Consider the following 20,000-nt stretch of genomic DNA (forward strand, 5'->3'; position numbering starts at 1 on the left):
AAGACCACCAAGTTTATTTCACTTATTACTTTGTAATGGGTCAATAGACTACAAGAAGGTAGACCTTTCAAGCTAGACAGGATCCCAGAAGTCCATTCCTCTGCTGACTGTGACAGCTAGAAAAAGAAAGAGAACTATGCCCTGGAAAAATGACTGTAATGTAAATGAAAAAAGAAAAAGAAACCTATGTGGTTGAAGACTGTGGGTTTGGATCTCTGTGTATGAAACACAGAATGTAGTGACAGAAAAGAGTGGCATTTGTAAAATATTCAAGGCATAGTCACCAAAGTCTAGACCAGTGTTGAAGCTACTAAATAACTATTTGTGAAGGAAATTATACCCATGTAATGTGCTTTTACGGGGTTACTTTAAGCTGTAAGACATACACTCTGTTAGGTCTTCTCAAAGAGTTCAATGTGAACAAATATCTGGTCACAGTTTTTCTTTTCTCCTGGTAAAGATAGGTTATAAAGTCATATCTGGCAAAAGTAGTTTTCCTATAGCTTCTTCCTTTTGTGGTATGACAGTTCTCTGCACCTTTTTCTGAGAACTCAGAGCTGAATGAGCATCTCTCCTGTGAGGAAAGGCTGAGGGAGCTGGGCCTGTTTAGCTTGAAGAGAAGACTGAGAGGGGATCTCATAAATACAACTATCTTAAGGGTGGATGTCATGAGGATGGAGCCAGACTCTTCTCAGTGGTGCCCAGCAAAGGACAAGGGGCAGTGGGCACAAACTGAAACATAAGAGGTTTCAGTTGAACGTGAGGAAGAACTTCTTTACCTTGAGGGTGACAGAGCACTGGAACAGGCTGCCCAGGGGCTTTGTGGAGTCTCCTTCTTCAGAGATTTTCAAAACCCACCTGGACGATGTCCTGTGTAACATGCTCTAAGTGAACCTGCTTTAGCAGGAGGGTTGGACTAGGTGATCTCCGGAGGTCCCTTCCAGTCCCTGCCGTTCTGTGATTCTGTGAATAAGACTAAGCAGTAAACATAACTGCAGCAGAGATCTGGGCTGCAGAGCAATGCCCTCGTAATAAGAAATTGATAGGAGCAGAAGTTTTGTTAGGAAGCTCCCTGTTACAACAAGATGAGATGTGTTTTGGGGAACCTTTGAACCTTAGCTATGTTTATCCCACAGCTGTTACCAATGTGGCTGTGCTGTGAAGACGTGCAATCCCTGACTGATAGAGCTGTGCTGGTAGAAACCTTTAGTGTAATACCACTGCATCAGCAAAACTTGAAGAAGGATGTATATAGATATTCATGTGCTTGTGCCACTCTATCACTTTATCGAGTTAACATCTTGGTCCTTCAGCCTCTCTCAGTGGTCCTTTAAACAGAAACAAGGGTGCCAAGAACAGTTCTTGTACATGAGAAAGGGCTAGAGATGGAGGGCTATTGAATCACAGTGAGTGAGGCAGTGACTGGCAGAAATAAGCTCCTTATTGGTACAGTTTGATGCCTCTCTTCCTCCATGAGTCAATGCCTTTCTCTGTTCATGGTTCAGTGATTCTCTCTCCCACTAGGCTTAAATTCTGCATCTCAGCAGCCAAGAAGTATGGGTAATAAATCCTGAATTCAGACAAGGGGTGCTTAAGATCAGGAATCTCAGCCTGCAGGATGAACCGAGAAACTGAAGATGGAGATGATGTCTGAACTCTGCCAAGATGCAGAGGAGTGCAGCAGCGTGCCAGATCCTTGCTGGATTTGAGCATATCAGCCTGGTAAGCGTCCAGTAAGGGGGCCCAACTGGGTCTGCAGTGCTGGTTTTGTGGTACAGCATTACTACTAAAGTGGTTTTACTACAGAACTCATCTCAAAACCAGACCAGTTTTCCAAGCTAATGCAGGGGCAAGGCCTTGAAGAGAAATAACAATGTATTTATATAGCGCATTTCTTTTTACCAGCAGACACAAAAAAAAGCATATTGATTCCAGATTACGATGTCAGAGGTACATGAAGAACATCTGTCACTATGACAGAATCATAAATCATCGTGCTGAAATCCTGACATGCCTTTTTTTCATTGGCAAAATAGTTCTTTAAAATGGGATATAATTAAGTTGCTTAGAGCCACATATTATCAATTTTAAACCCCTTATTTTTCTCATGTGAAAAATGTCAGATGAAACATACCAGTTCTGTTTTGTTTTTAAATGAAGCTAGTTAAAAAAAATGACCACTATATACCAAAGCAATTCAGGGTGCTGCTAGGAATTGTCCCATGTGAAGAAATTATAAGGAAAATAAATGAGTAAATGAAACAGTGCTGTAGGTGCCCCAGCAAACCATCCTGATGTGGAAGACAGATAAGTAGTAACAGACCAGTACAGCTGCATCAGGAATTCTCAAGTGACCTGAATATCAAAAAGGAAATCCTACAAAGAGTGAAAGCAAGGGCATATAAGTGAGATGAGTAATAAAGCAGTAGCATAAACATCTAGGGATAAAACTAGGAAGACAAAGTCACAAATTGAGTTACAACTTCCCTGGAGTGTAAAATGGAAGAAAAAGAGGTTCTATAAATACCAAGAATTTAGAGGAAGAGAAGTGCGTGCAGAGGCACAAACAACAGATACCCACAGCAGAGTGAAATGTTTTATTATTTATTTTGCTTCATTCTTCATGAGCACATAAACATTAATGGTAGGTTCTTAACAATGCTATTTTTTCTAACAAGGGGAAGGACGTATGCCAGAATAGGGAAAAAACATGTAAAAGAATGTTTGAATAAATTAGATGTATGCAAGTCTCTAGAGCTTGCTGAAAATCACTTAATACATACTGGGCTCTCAGATTATCTCTTGGAGTTCCTGGAAGAGTGGGTAAGTCACCGGGCCTGCAGCAACTACGTAGCCTAAGATGGAGATACAGTCGGGAACACACTTCCAATTTTTGGTAATGATCAGAGATCTGACATTACAACATACATTTTGCATATTATTTTAAACAAACCACCCACTCTGTTTTAAACTTGCTTTTTCTTAATTCTTGTCATCATGGCATGTGGTTTAAAGAAAAGAAAAGAAAAATTTAATGAGATTTCTTAAACATGGACTTCACAGCAGGCTCAGATTTGGGCACTATTAAGAAGTTGTTGGCTGCAGCCCTGGTTTGCAAGGCCATAACAATTTCTGCTTTTAAAAATGGGAAGTGAAGAACCTAGGGGATTACAGAGTACTCTGCCTAACTTCAATACCAAGAAAGATAGTGGGACAAATTACTGAGAAGTAAATGCATACACACCATATGAATAATAAGGTGATAAGAAACAGGCAACGTGAATTTGTCAAACTAATCTAATTTCCTTCTTGCACAAGGCAACTGGTCCAATAGATAAGGAAAAGCAGTAGAAATTACTATATAATGACCCAAGATGTACCTTGACCTAAGTAAGGCTTTTGATACTGTGCTGTATGCTCATAAATGATCTGGGAAAAGCTATCCCATTTGAAATCACTCCTAATTAAATCCACTGTTAAATGTAAACCTAACACATGATTCTTGGTGGTTGCACTAAGAGGATGTTGCAGAGGAGTCTTGCACAGTTCCTAACAGATAGGCTTCTGTTCAATGTTTCAGTAAAGACTTAGATGACAGAATTAGAAATATTGATATACTTAAAAGCTTGGTAGATGACACCATGTAAAGCTTTGCAAAATGTGCTCAAGGACAGAAGTAGAATTCAAAAGTATCTTGATAGGTTCTGAAATCCAACATTAAAAACTTGAACAAAGACAATCACAGAGGACTACATTTGGGAGGACGAAATCAAAAGCACAACCACAGAATGCCATGGCAGGTAAAGATCTCGTGATTAATGAGGGCCATGAATGAGTCCACAGTGTCATGCTGTTGAGGAAAAGAGATAAATGCAATTCTAGATTCTCTTAAATTGTCTGCTCGCAACAGTATGTGTAAGATGAGATAATTAGCGTGCTCTTCTTGGCACTGGTGAGGCCTCAGCTAAAATACTTTTTTTACTCTGAAGCAACATAATTTAAGATAGATGTAGATAAGCTGGAAACAATCCAGAGAAGATCAACAAGGACAAGAAGCTTGGAAAATCAGATCCATAAAGCAAAGTTGCACGTTTTGCTTTTGTTTTAATCTAGAAAATATAAGGCTGTGTGGGGTTCAACGGTCTTCAAGTATATAAAAGGTTATTATAAAGAGGGTAGTGATGTTTTTTCATGCCCACCAAAGATATGGGCAGAATGTAACAGTAACTTTTTTAGCTATACTATAATAGGTATTACAGTAACAGGCTGTAACTAGAAGCAAATATTATTACTGGAATATATTACTCAAGAAGGTTGTATAATCCCTGTCATTAATGGTTTTAGGTACAAATCAGAGGGACTGCCATCTACCAAGGCAACTGTGGTCTTTCTTCGAAGTTAGCAGATGGACCAGATGAATGTTTTGTAGTAGGTGGCTGAGATCCCTGGAACCATGGCAGAGTGTACAAGTTATTACATGGTAATCCATAACAGGTTTTTGCTAAGAAAGTATTTGAAAATTCCATGTGTGGTCCTGGGCATATTCATTAGCCATAATGAAAGATTGCACAGGTTGTTCTCTGGACTTTTTTTTTTTAAAAAAACACCTTGTTCTCCTTTGATTTTTTGTTGGGGGTGTGTGTGTGTGTTTGTTTTTATTTCACCTCAGGAAGGTTAGGCACAGCTTTGATTAAAAATATTGAGCAATAACAGACTACATAACCCCTTGAGATCACATCCAAGTCCACATTTCTACAATTCATGTGCAATCTACAGTATTTTTTCGGAGTTGTTGAAGACCTTTGCAAGCACAAGTTAATTATTAAACTAGTTCTTTTCCCAGGGCAGTAATGACCTAATCATTTATGGTAGTGTTCAAATGAGGAATTAAACAAACATATCCAAAATAAACACAGATCAAATCAGCTTTGCCAATGGAAAAGGACAAAATCTTGTCTTCATGCCAGTGGGTCTGAAAAACAGCTCAGATACAGACTTCAGTAAAACTAACAAGTCAGGACTTCTTAATCTGTGACAGATTCTGAATTTTAGTAATTTTATTTATTCAAAATTTTAGGATTTTTTTCTAATTTGGAAAATCAGAAAAATGCAAATGGGAGATGGGAATGAGAAAAAAATATAAGTGTTTTGGAAAGGCTGGGAAGTTTTGAAGGCTTGCATTTCAATTGAACGCTTCAACATTCAAAAACCAAAATGTTGCAGTCATGGTATATCCCATATATATCTTAGGTAGGGGAGCACAGTGCACATTATAGGAGCCACAGACCTCCAGGGACCCTAGTATACACAAGAAAATGCCAACCAGAATTACAGTGTAAATAAAGTAGCATTCTGCAATATGATATTTTTGTGTTAGCTCAAAATAAATCTTTTTAAAATCATACTCCCAAAGGAAAACTGAGCAAAACTAAGTTTTTCAGAAAATGCGCTCTTTGTTAGAAATTCAAACCCATATACAACTTCTGACAAACTCTAGTCACTATTTAATATAAAAAAACCTGTCTCAGAAAAGTTTTCTAGAGAAATCTGTGCTCATTATAGTACACCATGGTGTTGACCCAAATATGACTGTAAACACTGGAAGTGTTTGCAGTCACGATTGTTATTTTAGTCTAGTAAAAGATGGTCATAAGCCTCAAAAATAAGATCAGGGTCTGGACCAAATGTGACTTTCCAGAAATTCAGAAATATTTATGTTTGATGTTTATTGATCAGGCCATACTTCAGTGAATGCCTGCTGGTCCTTTTGTTCTTTCGAAAATATACATAACTTTCAGACACCAGCATCATGATTTCATACTGCATGAGAACCTTCTCTCTGATAAGGAACCACTAGAACCTGTGAATTTTGCTGTGCAAATGGATGAATACTGACGTAATGAATCTGGCTGGCTTCAGGTCTACCATTAGACACCCTACCCTTGTTGAACAACAGTAGCAAACTGCAGAAGTTCGAAGATCCTGGGACAAACCTGTCAGGTGTCAAGGACAGCCTTAATTCCAAAGTGCAGAGGGACAATTAGACCCAAACGAACACATTTCGGCTCAGTTGAGCTTGCTTAGGACAGCCCTGGTGAGGCAGTTTCGTTGCTGGGACCTGTAAACCCAAAGGTGGACTGTTCGGTTTGTAGGCCAGGAGGTTGTCTACAGCCCCATGGCACACGCCGACAGCCTAAAGTGTCTTAAGCAGCTTAAATAGCTTTAAGCAGCTTTAAATACTTAGACACTTTAAGCTTATAAAGCAGTTTAAGCTGCTTAAACTGTTCTAGGACTTTAACAAGTACCTCACGATGCTGCTCCTTGCCAGACAAGTGAAAAGAAGCTGGCTGCACGCTGTGGCTTCCTTGCCATCGGCTGGAAGGAAGGAGCTATGGGGTTGCCACAGATCCAGCCAGGAGTCTGTGCAAATGCATACAACTGATATTGATGTATTTTGGCAATGATGTTGTATAAAATAATGAAAAGTATACTCTCTCCACTTGATTAGCTCATGTTTCTTCCTCTTTTGTAGCTACTTCCTTTCCCCGGCCACCTCCTTCTCTTTTTCTATTTTCACCCATTTTACTCAGACTCTTTCAGTATCTATTTCCTCTCCAATTAATTCTTCTTAAAGAGTTGCTCTTACTGCAGTGATATACTCTTACAAAGAAAACATGTCTTGATTTAGCCTATTCAGTCCACAGAACTGTGCTGGGGGCAACCGTTCATTTGTATCACTGTGGTTTAACCCAAATCTAGAACTTTTTTTCTCGAGAGAAGGGCATGAGGTGACAGAAGCCATGTGGAAAAACCCAACTGCATAATCCCAGAAAGTACTGGTGGCAGCCATTAGAGCATCACCTACAAAAAAGCAGGTAATCAGATGGGCTAGCACTGTTCAGAAGAAGGAATCCAATGCACCGAATCTGCATTGCATTTCCTTCTATTTTGGAGGTTTGACAGAGGAGGAAGTTTGGGGACAGTTGTCCAGGAAAATGGGTAAATTTGTCTTCCTATATTGGTAATCTTTTAGAAATGAAAGGACTTTGTTTTCAGTTTTCATTCCAGCTCTCTGAATTTGGGGTGTGCTGCACAAACCACAGGTCATTCTGTTCTTACCAAAGGATGTAACATCCCCACCCCTTTACATACAAATCAGCAGAGTGCAACTTCGTGGCTGCCCAATTTAGTGACAATTGCCACCATTTAGTGACAAGTCACTTTGAAATGCCATGTTAATGACTAGCGCTGTGGTAATGTTTTACTAGAGCGCCTGTGCTGGATGTGATGTCCTTGCTGCTGAGGATCTGCTCAGGCCTGCATCATCTTGCTTTTTTCATGCTGGAATTCCCTTTCCAGCTCCTTTACTAGGAACTTCTTCGCCTTCATATCTTTCACTCACTTCCTGGGTGAACACGTTTTCAGGTGTTGTCTTTCCAGAGTCCTCAGTTTAACTGGCCCCATATTTTTCCACAGGCTTATGAAGTCCCATCACATGTGACTTGGTATATATCACACACTCTAATCGCAATTTGGCTGCAAAACGTAACTGTAAAACTTATCGTACTCAAACAATGTGTTCTGAAGACTCAAGGGTGTAAGCAGGAAGAGGGATCATGGTCAGCCTTACTCACTGCTCTATTTTTTGCCTATTATCTATGTTATGCATTCCTAAAGGATGTTGCATATCACCACAGTGTGTATTGCATGCACAGCATGTCCAATGTGGCATACTTATACAAGCATCACTTAACACTTTCGTTGAGGTTTGATTCATACTAAATGCTATTTTTTTTTTCCAGCAGCCTGAAAGTATGTTTGTCTCCATTTTTATGGAAGAAAATTATTTCTATCGTTATCTACTCCTTTCAAGTAAGCAATGCATCCCTTTTCCCATTTATTCGCCTATCAATTATTACTTCCTTCAAAATATGTTCTAAAACTCTACATATGATGCCAGTAGGATTCACTAGCTTGTAAGTGATTGAATTATTTCTGCTTCTTAAATATAGATTTGATATGGTCCTATCAGGTGACACCACTGGCAGTTAATAGATTCATTCTTAGTGGACTATTGGGACCATTGGAGCATGGTTTCCTTGGGTTCATGCCCTGTGTCTACAACATCCTCCTGGTAGCCCCAGCTCCTTCTCAAGCTTGGCAGGAGAAAGGGCAGGTTGTCTGGGCTGCCCATGGGCTTCCTGGCCAGTGGGACAGTGGTAGCTGCTCGGTGTCCTGGCAGCTCTCAGACTGGAGGAGGAGGTGAGTTGCACCCCCCATTCCCTCAGCTCCAACAGTGATTTGGGTCTCGCTCTCCTTTAGGCAGCTGTTCATTTGCATGAGTGATTAATGATGGGAATTAACCAGGTTAATTAAGGTTAATGATGAGCATGGAAAAGTAATCTTTTTTTAATCCTGAAAAGCTATATGTAGTTACCTATTCATATCTCATGCATTTTCTTTCAAATATTTTTCTTTACATCTGGAAGAAAAAGGTCCCATTCATGTTATGAGTTTGGGTAGTTTTATATCTGAAGGAATTTTTTAACATTTGTAAACCAGAAAACATATAACACCAGGCATCAGGTCATGTGTACAGGCCGCAATTTGGCAGACATTTATCCATATGCCTGATTTTCATAGAATCATAGAATGCCTTGGGTCAGAAGGGACCTTTAGAGGCCATCTAGTCCAACCCCCCTGCAGTGAGCAGGGACACCACTAACTAGATCAGGTTGTTCAGAGCCCCGTCCAACCTGACCTTGAATGTTTCCAGTGATGGGGCCTCCACTACCTCTCTGGGCAACCCCTTCCAGTGTTTCACCACCCTCACTGTAAAAAATTTCTTCCTTATATCCAGTCTAAACCTACCCTGCTTCAGTTTAAAACCATTACCCCCTGTCCTGTCACAGCAGGTTTTGCTAAAAAGATTGTCCCCATCTTTTCTATAGGCCTTCTAAGTACTGAAAGGCCGCAGTAAGGTCTCCCTGGACCCTTGTCTTCTCCAGGCTGAACAGCCCCAACTCTCTCAGCCTGTCCATAGGAGAGGTGCTCCAGTCCTCAAATCATTTTTGTGGCCCTCCTCTGGACCTGCTCCAACAGGTCCATGTTTTTCCTGTGCTGAGGGCCCCAGAGCTGGATGCAGTGCTCCTGGTAGGGTCTCACCAGAGCAGAGTAGAGGGGCAGAATCACCTCCCTCGACCTGCTGGCCATGCTTCTTTTGATGCAGCCCAGGATATGGTTGGCCTTCTGGGCTGCAAGTGCAACTTGCAGGCTCACGGCCAGCTTTTCGTACATCAGTACCCCTAAGCCCTTCTCCGCAGGGCTGCTCTCAATCCCTTCATCCCCCAGCCTGTATTGATACCGGGGGTTGCTCCGACCCAGGTGCAAGACGTTGTACTTGTTAAACCTCACGAGTTTCACACAGGCCCACTTCTCCAGCTTGTCCAAGTCTCTTTGGATGACATCCTGTCCTGGTGTGTCAACTGTACCACTCAGCTTGGTGTCATCTGCAAACTTGCTGAGGGTGCGCTTGATCTCACTGTCTATGTCATTGATGAAAATATTAAACAGCACTGGTCCCAGTACAGACCCGTGAAGGACACCACTTGTCATTGGTCTCCATTTGGACACAGAGCCGTTGACCACTACCCTCCGGATGCGACCATCCAGCCAATTTCTTATCCACTGAACAGTCCACCCATCAAATCCATATCTCCCCAATTTAGAGAGAAGGATGTTGTGGGAGACTGTGCCAAAGGCTTTACAGGAGTCCAGACAGATGATGTCTGTTGGTTTTCCCTTGTCCACTGATGCTGTTATTCCATCATAGAAAGCTGCCAGGTTGGTCAAGCAGGACTTGCCTTTGGTGAAGCCATGCTGGCTGAATCACCTCCCCGTTTCAGTTGGAACTCAGCTGATTTGGCACTGCATGTTTGCATGCCTTGATAAACAACTGCGCATGTGCAAAAAAAATGTGGTTGATTGAGTTGAGCCTAGTGAAGCCACACATCTGTACTGATCCACCAACGGAAAAAGAAATTTGTTGGACTAAATTACCAAGTGCTGGCAAGCTGCTAGGGTCCTGCTGCTGGGCAGATCACCAGGTGTTGGTCCATAACTGAGGGCTGCTGCTCTGACTACCAGCTGCTCACACAGCAGAAATGTATGGGACAGCAGACTCACCCTTCCTTCCTTCCTTCCCCAAACTCAAGACAACTGTCTCCTTGATGAGCCTGTAGGATTACAGCTGACCTCGCTACAGGACAGCATGGGGCTTCATAAGTCAAACTGCTGCTTTTTCTCATCCCTCCATTTTCTTCAGCGTCTTCTCCCAAACCCTGACATTCCCACCACTGTTTAATTCTTTTTAATAATCTTGATTATCTGAAATAAACTGATAGTTTATTTCAACTTCAAAAAATAACTTTTCTTTATGTTTGTTCCTAGGTGTTTTTTTTTTTTCTTTTTTTCAGCTTTGGTGGCTAGCTTCTTTGGCTAATGGATGATACAGTCAATTGCCTGAATATATTACATGTCTGTCAATACCATTTCCCTAGATTGCAGCACCAGTCCAATTCTTTGGCTCTGCTGGAAGGTGTCCTAAGAGGTGGGTAGAGTTCAAGATTTTAGGAAGAAAGCCAGCGTTTGCACTCTACCAATATTAATTTCCCTCTTGCATTCTTGAATCTGTAATTGGGCTGCGCTTCCATCTCCACCCATATCCTGCCGTGACACACATCCGTGTGCGGATGACAGGGGGAATGGTGGGTGAGCCAGCCGGCCTGCAGGCTGAGTCACCTCGGGAAGGCAGACCGTCATCTGGCAATTAGGATGGAGAAGAAGGAAGTGTGCCAGCAAAACAGGTGATCTGAGCAATGCATTGCACCCCACATGTCAAAATGGATATTGCACAATGCTGTGCTATGACAGAGAGATGCGGAGAAGAGCAGAAGCATGTATTTCCAAAATCGCCTTCAAAGTAGGGTTAAAGAAATAGCAACACTCAGCCTATTTCTTTTCATGGACCAATTTAATACCAAAGGTGAATATAACAATCAAGAAATGGAAAGAGCAGTGGTTACAGTATAATATTCTCAGCAATTTTGATCACTTTTATTTGGGTACCTTTTCCTGTGCATGGAGGCTTAAAAGCAGGATTACAAACACAATTTATGAGTATGCAACAATTATGCTATTTGTTGGATTGTACACACAATAAATGGCTGGGGCTAACATGCTATTAGCCAAAGTGCTAATGTCCTCACCGCCTCTGATGCAGGTACCCTCTGGGTTTCTGCTGGTCAGGCAGATGGTAATCATGTGGGGAACTGCCAGTGCCTATTGCTCCTCACAAGAGGCTGATCCTCAGTTTTGCTGAGTTGCGATCTTCTATTTTGATTTTTTTTCTCGGGATTTTAGAGCCTTTTCACTTAATATTTTTTCCTTCAGTCCTTGAGTGACTGCTACTGACTCAACAATTTCACTTCTGTCCTCATTTCTGCTTTTTTATATGTCTCACTTGGCTTAAGTTTATGTGCTGTCACTCATAGCTTAGCAACCCTTTTTTTTTTCAGTAAAGCAGAGCTGGGGTCATATGGCCAACCTAGGCCTCGTGGCAAAATAGTAAGAGCGTGTGAAAGATCTAGCAAAATGGTGGGAGAGAGACTGATCTGTGCTTGTTGTCTGACATATTTCAAAGCACCTTGTTGGCTTAAAAATATGGACTTTGCCAGCTGGCAAATAGACTCCGAGGAATAGACACTGACATGACCACCACCTGGGGCCAGATGTGCTGTATAACTGGTGGTATCAGTGATGGTCTTCATAATGCCAAGCAGAAAAGTCTAGGAAGGATGGACTTAAAAGGTAAATGTCTTAGAAAACAGTGATATGAAGCTGAAAATGAAACGGTACTGCAAGATATTCTGACATTGACCATACACAGATTTACAAGGAAAAAAAAAATTCACTGTGAGAGTAATTAACCACTGGCACAGGTTGCCCAGAGAGGTTTGGCAGTCTCCAACCTTAGAGGTTTTCCAGACATGACTGGATAAAACCCTGAGCAGCCTGGTCTGAGCTCAGCATTGACCCTGCTTTGAGTGGGGTGGATGGACTAGGGACCTCCTGAGTCCCCTTGCAGCTTGGATCATTTAGTGACTCTGTGATTTAAGTCGCTATTGGAGCCAAGGGTAGGTCAGGTGGAGAAATTGTGTTGCAAAGGGAGAATGCTCAGTGCACCATTTCCCAGTGTATGCTGGTGTTAGCTGGGATAGAGTTAATTTTCTTCACAGTAGCTTGTATGGGCTATGTTTTGGACTTCTTGGGTTGATAACACATTGCCGAGGGGCAATGGGCACAAACTGAAACATGAGAGGTTTCAGTTGCATATGCGGAAGAACTTCTTTACTCTGAGGGTGACAGAGCGCTGAAACAGGCTGCCCAGGGGGTTGTGGAGTCTCCTTCTTTGGAGATATTCAAAGCCCACCTGCATGATGTCCTATGCAATCTGCTCTAGGTGAACCTGCTTTAGCAGGGGGGTTGGACTAGATGATCTCCCGAGGTCTCTTCCAACCCTTGCCATTCTGTGACTCTGTGATTCTGTAATACAGGAATGGTTTAGTTACTGCTGAGCAGGGCTTACACAGAGTCAAGGCTTTCTCTGCCTCTCACCCCACCCCACCAGCGAGGAGGCTGGGGGTGCAGAAGAAGTTGGGAGGCGACACAGCTGGGGCAGCTGACCCCAACTGACCAAATGGCTATTCCAGACCATAGGACATCATGCTTAGCATATAAAGCTAGAGAAAGACAAAGGGGAGGGAGGGGGCGTGGACATTTGAAGTGGTGGTGTTTGTCTTCCCAAGTCACCGTTACGCGTGATGGATGGAAATCCCCTGCTTTCCTGGGGATTGCTGAGCACCTGCCTGCCCATGGGAAGTAGGGAATGAATTCCTTGCTTTGCCTTGCTTGCACATGCAGCTTTTGCTTTCCCTGCTAAACTGTCTTTATCTCAAGCCATGAGTTTCCTCGGGCTGAGTTGCCGCTGGGGTTAAACCATGACACAATGTGACTGAGACTCTGTAAAACTTAGCTGCTGCCATCTGTGTAAGGTGATCCCATCTCTCTCCAGGTCCTGTCCCAGTGTTCCTAGTCTCTCTCTTGAGCCAGCGCTGGCCCTTTTCCAGCATTTCTGTGAGCTGTTTCAGCTCACCAACCTGGCAGAAGCTGATTATTTTTTTTAAACTGGTTGGCTTTCTGCTGATTTAGTTAGCTCAACTATTTCACGAAAAGACAGACGAGCACCACAGCACGAGGAGGAGGTGGGAACGTGTGGTTAAGATTGGAAGGAGATAAGGTTGGGCAGGGCACTCTCAGTGGGAGAGAGCCATTAAATTTGCCTTGCTACCTCATGGAACAATGTGATGTATCTGCAGCAGCTTCAATAAGGGCACAACAACAAATCGGGTAAGCCCAAAAAGGATGCATCATAAAGAAAATAAAAACTCAGCAATAAAAAAATTTTAATGCTAAGACCAATGAAAAGTGTGGAATTACCAAAAGGAACATGAAAGCAGACAAATCAGTAAAAAATAATATTCAAGGAAAGATGAACAGATATATATTAAAGACCTAACAATTGAAACTGAAGCTCCTGCCATGGTAGGAAACCACAGATCTTGTTTACCAAGTTACAAAAATCCTGTGTGGCTAGTTTAAACAGGAAATGGGCTGATCAGAAGCAAAGATAGGGAAATGCGTACAACAGAGCTGAAATAGATGCGCAAAGCATGTTAAAGAAGTCAGTGGCAAAAACTTAGCCCTACCTTGACATGAGATTCTGTGACATGAGACGATGTGACTTCAAACAACAGGAGATTGCCAGTGGCGCAGTAGTGATGTCAAAAAAGCAAGTTGTAGTCCAGTAGGTAGCAGCAACAACAAAATGAAAGACGATTTGATGGTAGTAGAAACGTGAAGAGCCAACCATGTCACTGCAGAAGTAAAATTTAAAAGGTTGTTGAAGGGAATCTGGCAGAAAACCAGCTTTTTGATGAGGAGGATTCTTGAGTTGTTAAAATATTTAAAAACGAGACTGGGAAAGCGTGTCTCTGCCCTGCGCTATAGGGGAGGTCATTTGCAGTGGAATGCCGCGCAAGATGACACAGATGACGGATGCAGAATTGGAGGAGAACAGCCTCTGGACTCAGGCCCAGAAAACGGGATATTCACAGAAAAAAGCATCCTGAGTGAACACATGCAATGACAGGCTTTGCTCATCACCAGTTTCATTGATTTTTTTATTATTTGACAGCCGCCTCGGGAAGGCCTTGTGGAACTCGTCCTCCATCATTACGGCCTTGCAGAGAGGGATGGATGGCTGCATCTGGGAGTTCATCTAACTAATAGACTGGTTCGCTTTCAACACTGGTGTAGAACAAGGGTAGGCTTCCTTTCTGTTTCTGTTTTACGTTATCATACGTAGCTACTGTGTAAGCAGCACAAGGAGCAGCATACCATGGGGTGGATTACACATACCTTGGAAGCGTAAATTGTGCTAGTAGCATTGTGTTACTGAGCCATAGACCTGAAAAAAGCTGTGAAGATACATAACCTAGCAAAAAAAGCAAGCCAGACAGGATTCAAAGTCAGCTATCAAAGCAAACATCCCTGAAAGCTTAATACTAAGCATCAAAGTCATGTTAGAAAACACAAATTCTGGGAAAGAAGAACAGCTTGCCTGTCCTGTTCATAGCCCACTCCTGAGTAATTAGGAAGGAACCAACAGCAAGGATAACATAGTCTTCCACCATTCACACTCATTTCAACATATGGAAATCCAAGATATTCAGTCCCAGAATGAAAACAAGATTTTTTAAGTTGTTATTTACATGTAATTACAATACTAAAATAGACCCTGGAAAGTAAAGACATCAAAGGTGCTAGAAAACTAGATGCCTTGAAAGAAAAAGTGCCTATGAAAAAATCTGAACGTAGGGCTCTATCCTCAGCATAGAGCTGAACAGCCCACCAGCTGATCTTTTACCAGAGTCAGCAGGGAGCACAGGATGTATTTGGTGTGTTCTCTGAATGGAAGCCCCCAAGAATCCCCCCCAAAATGGAGACTCTCAAGTGGCAACCAGCGTGTCTGAAGAAGAGGATTCTCATCAGAAATCTTAAGAAGAGCCACCTCACAAGAATGACAGTGATCAATCTCAACCGTGTCCAGTCCACTAGAAATGCCAATGAATGACAGAGACGAATGGAAGACGCCAGCTTCCACTGCATGTCCCAGTCTTGCTATAGGAAGAAGACAGTAAGAATAACCTATGGCCTACTAAAAAATCAAATATATTCCCTATAATTTCTCTGTTTTCTCTGTGAAGCAAAACTTGCATTATCTAGCTTGTTCTATTACCTGCCACTGGAAGTAATAGTTGTGAACCTTACTGAACAGGAGGAAAATAAAGCTCTTGCTCCTGAGATGCAGAGAGCAGCTGATGTCCAGACTAAAGCACTCTGCCAAATGCTTCAAGGAGCCAGGGGCCTGTTGCCAAGGCACTGCCGTGTGATTGCTGCAGTCATGATAGACTGGGGGGAAAGTCCATGCCAAGAAGTGTTGGCAGGTGTGGGACTCGGGTAGTCATGCCACAGTGGAAGTTACGTGATCCCTGATTAAAGGGGTTTTGCCTTTCATGTATCTTCAAAGGTATCTGGAGCCTACTGGCATCATAAGCAGTGACGGTTTATTTTTTATTACCTAGACTGAATGAGAGATCTTTAATCAAACTGTGTTGCATTAGAGGCAGTTCTGCTGTTTAACCGTAAATATTTGGGTGTGCAATCTGGTGTTGATCTGCAAGGTTACTAATATCTATAAAATAAGTAGTCCTTTTTTATTTGAGTGATCTACCGAGTCGTTTCAGCTTCAGCTTGTTACGTTTGAGCTTAGAGCTGAGTGTGCTTTTTGAGGTGACAGTGCTGATGTAAGAGGGCACACAGACTCCTGTTGCCCTGAATGCAGCGACATTCAGGATATGTCATCTCTGCTACAATTCCCAGCCATTTTCTAGCCAACTCCTAACCCCACTATTTATGCCTTTTTTTTAAAAGCCGAACTCTGCAGTCTGTTCTCGGCTTTCTTCTACTTTTCTCATAAAATCAGACCCACACATAGCCCAGATTCCTCAATGGTATCTGGTGAAATTTTTCCACCTTCTCGTGCTATATATATTCCAATGTCCTGAGCAGCAGCATGTGTCTGTGTTTTGAGTACAGACTGCTATTATTTTAGACATCTGCCTTCATAAAGAAGCATCAGTGTTTCTTACATGTAGTCATAATGAGGATGTATTCACTATTTTCACAGAGGTTTAACCTTGTTTCCAAAATGAGGTTGCTCTTGTCCTCCAAGTTAAACAACTAAATACATCTTTTTTTTTTTTTTTTTTAAATCTGGGTGCCTGCCTACCAAAGCCTGTATGTATTTATATGTATATAGCAGTTGAAGTAAAGAGCCTTATTCAGGAGAGGCTCTTAAATATGTGCCTTCTTTTTAAGCACCTACCAAAGGTAAGCTTAGTGTGCATTTACGCATATTTCTGAATGGGGGTGCATTGAAGAACAGGCTTGTTTTCAGGAATCAAAACCTTCACTGAAATGTAACTGCCTGGGTTGCTTGCTGCTTGCAAGGCTGACAGCAGCGAGGGGATATAAACCATAGCTCACGCTTGCCTCACCAGTCATAGAAGTGCACGTTGTACACACGGCACCTGATCATACAACGGTTCCTCAGGCGAGATCGTGCTGTAAAGCATCCTGCTTTTCTGCAGTGGAAGCTTCAAGAGGAAGGCCACGGGTCCCAGAACACAGCCGTGACGAAGCAGTATCCACGTTACGACATTCAATTTTGTTTTCTAATTAGAGCATTCAATTATAGACTGGAAGACATACTTACACAGTATTAGAATATTCTCTGCTGTAAATGAGGTTGGGTTAATTCCCTAACAGGCCGGGCAGTGATAAGAGGTGGAGATAAGCTCCCAGCAGTGACTGGGGACAAAATTAAACACGTGGCATGCTTGCCTGCCCTGCCCTGCCAGCTCCCGCAGCCTGATCCTACGGCCACGACAGCCGGCTCCGCACCAAGAGCCCTCGCGGCAGAGAACAACGGGGTGACGTGTGCTTTCCCTTCTTGTCTGCTAACAAGCCATTTCTCCTTTGGATTCCCGCTGCAGCTCTGCCCTTGTGCAGGCCATCCGTTGGGTGGAGCAGGCAGAATCCTTAGGAACAGCTAAGACTCTTCAATAGTTTTAGTAATTTTCTTGGATTAATATTATTGGATTAATTTCATCTCTGTGAAAACGATGACTTCTGATAGGGAACATTGTCTCTCTAGGCTGATCTGCCAGGCTCAGCCATAGCTCACATAAGCTGGAACATTACAGCTTGTTTGGAAGAGAGAATGTGAGCCAAGACACAAACATGGGCCCCTATTTTCCTTTGAAAAATATGATTAGCTTTTCATTTTCCTCTTAGGCAGCATTAGGCTACTCCCTTGAGTGAGCAAAGGGTCCTTTATGTTTTGTAGATATTTGGGGAAATTACCTTGGCATTATTGTTCCATAAGTCACTTTCAAAATGTTCTAGATACCACGCAGAGATGGAAAGACAGTCTGTGACCAGAGTGTACAGCCTAGAAACAACCGAGATTAAATGCGAGGGCAGCAGGGCACAATGTACAAAACAGATAAATCAGGATGACTGCATAGTTGCATTCTTGTTTTTCCACTGTACTAACTCACAGAGCGCACAAAATAAGCCTGTGTAGCAAAGACATATGAAAAAAGACATCCTGGAAGAAATATTTATGTTGTATTAGCATATTCTTTGCTGTAAATGAGTTTGGGCTAATTACTTATCAGGCCACAGAGGGATAAGAGGGGGAGATAAGCGCCTAATGTCACATTAGGAAAAATTAATTAAACAGAATAAACATAATTTATTTGATTCTCCTATTTCCTGTTTCAACTGCTTGACTTAGCAATCTTGGTAATGTTCTTTAACAAATTCTTTATTTATTTTCTTAAACAGAAAGAAGAGAGAAAAATGAAAACAAGCTGGGAAGAGCTGAATTCCACCACGATACCTCATTTTCCTCAGCAGAATTAGAACTGCAGAATTAGCACAGATTTCTGCTGCTTGAGCTAATGGAGTGCCACTGCCAGTCACGGCTTGTCATCCTCTGAGTCAAGCACTCCCAGAAGAGGATCGCTGATGAGCAATGGTGAGAAACATGAACTGAGGCTTTGCTTCACGGCTGGGGTGACAAGCAATTGGGTAGATGTATAGTCCAGATGTAAGCTAACCTGCTGCGTCCCCTCTGGCCTCTCACCATCCTTGCCCTTTGCTTTCCCTGCTTCATCCCAGAGCTGGTCTCCTCACACAGCAAGTGGATCCCAGCTCCTGATCTCCCAATCTGATTAGCTCTTTGCTCACTCCCAGTATGACAGTCTTTGCTCCCAGTCTACTTGGCTTGACTGCCCTAAGTCCCCAATCCCTCCCCCCAACCTTGTTCCTCATCTAGCACAGCTCTGGGACCCAGTATCTATGGGTACTGTCTGAGATTTTCTCCATGGTGCATTTGTACAACTCCGTTCTCTGCATTCTTGATACAAACAACAGGGCTGCTAGGACCAGAGGAAGGCAGCCCCCCTGCTTTCCTTTTGGGTGCCTAGACCTCTGATGGCTCACGGTAGCAGATGCCTACCCATAGCAAATGGGACCTTTAGGAAAGCTTGCTGTTAAAATCAAAGTCATCTTTATTAAATGTGCACCATGACTTTTAATTCACTTATTTCACAGGCATAAAAACAGCATGGCCCTGACACAAATCTTCTATCAGATTTTAAGTCCTTGCACCAAACTTGTGAGATGTAGGCTTTGTCACAGAAGACACCAGAATTTTTAAGCACAGCACATTTTCCCCTACATGTCTGAATTGTTTGACACTTGTTCCCCTTGAGAATATATGTCAGGTAAAAAGTCTTGAATTATGCAATTTCATATTGTTTAGATAGGACAACAGGGTTGATATGTTTAATCTCATAAAAAGCATTCTAATATCTTTAATGACCACTACACAGACTTTCATTCCTTAGAGAAGATAAGAATGCCCTTGCAAACAAGAAAAATTAGATCCTGCTGTGCCAAGGCCTACGCTCTAAATAGTTCAAGGTGACCAGTGTACAGCTCAGCCTGTTACATAAAATAATTTGCAAAGGTCAGTAAAAATTAAAGACAGAATGACAGTCTTTTCAAGAAAAAAAGACTCAGTGATAAGCCCCAAGGACTATGCTGAAATCATGTCCAGTAAAGAAGAAAAGTGTGGGACTAGGTTTAGTGGGACAAATTTGATATAGTGTAGAGTAAGACTGGCTGATGAGCAAAATTCCGCCTCTCTGGTGCCCCTAACTTGGTGAGTCAGCTGCAAGGACGCTTAATGTGACCCAAATCGCAGGAAGATAGGTAGGCAGCGGGACCTGAGCCCAGCATGGTTGCAGTCATTTGCCCCATCCCCTGCAGCCAGTCCACCACAGCTCCTTTGCACCAGAGAGGATTGGGCCAGAAGGAAGAATCCAGGTGGCCTCACACCTCCGCTTGCATTGGCTAAATCCCAAACACCACCTGGAATGAGACTGTCAGAGCCCCCCCGTCTGTGCTTTCCCTTCCCTCCTTTGTTCTTTCCTTATTCACCTGTGGTTTCCCTTTGTTTTCTGTTTTCTAAGAAGAGTGTCTGCTTGAGACGTTAAAGCTATGTCCTTTGGAGGGTTGCCGCCATGGCATTAAAAGACAGCTTCCAAAAAGCTGCGTTAGGGACAGCAGGCCACGGCTGCAATTTCCACGTTTCTGTGTGACCCACAGACAATACGCTGTGCTGGAGCTTTTCTAGCCCTGAACTTGCTATTCAGAGCCAACACCAGAGTGAGAGGCTGAGTTCC

At 42.6% G+C, this 20,000-nt stretch overlaps 1 long non-coding RNA gene across 3 annotated transcripts in view; it reads left to right on the plus strand.

Annotated features, from left to right (window-relative positions):
• LOC118451698 overlaps window positions 1-19,004 on the plus strand; it is a 21,757-nt gene extending 2,753 nt beyond the window's left edge. Inside the window, exons 2-8 of one of the 3 annotated variants that reach the window (XR_004841237.1) lie at window positions 1,525-1,722; window positions 6,760-6,875; window positions 7,803-7,872; window positions 10,476-10,609; window positions 10,759-11,044; window positions 11,702-11,868; window positions 18,094-19,004. This is a non-coding gene — a long non-coding RNA (uncharacterized LOC118451698). The remainder of the gene's footprint in view (window positions 1-1,524; window positions 1,723-6,759; window positions 6,876-7,802; window positions 7,873-10,475; window positions 10,610-10,758; window positions 11,045-11,701; window positions 11,869-18,093) is intronic. The other 2 variants (XR_004841236.1, XR_004841238.1) reach the window with 2 other exon arrangements.
• The last annotated feature ends 996 nt before the right edge of the window (window positions 19,005-20,000 follow it).

Source organism: Egretta garzetta, unplaced genomic scaffold, assembly GCF_000687185.1.
Source record: "Egretta garzetta isolate BGI_Z169 unplaced genomic scaffold, ASM68718v1 scaffold321, whole genome shotgun sequence".
Classification (NCBI taxonomy): Eukaryota; Metazoa; Chordata; class Aves; order Pelecaniformes; family Ardeidae; genus Egretta; species Egretta garzetta.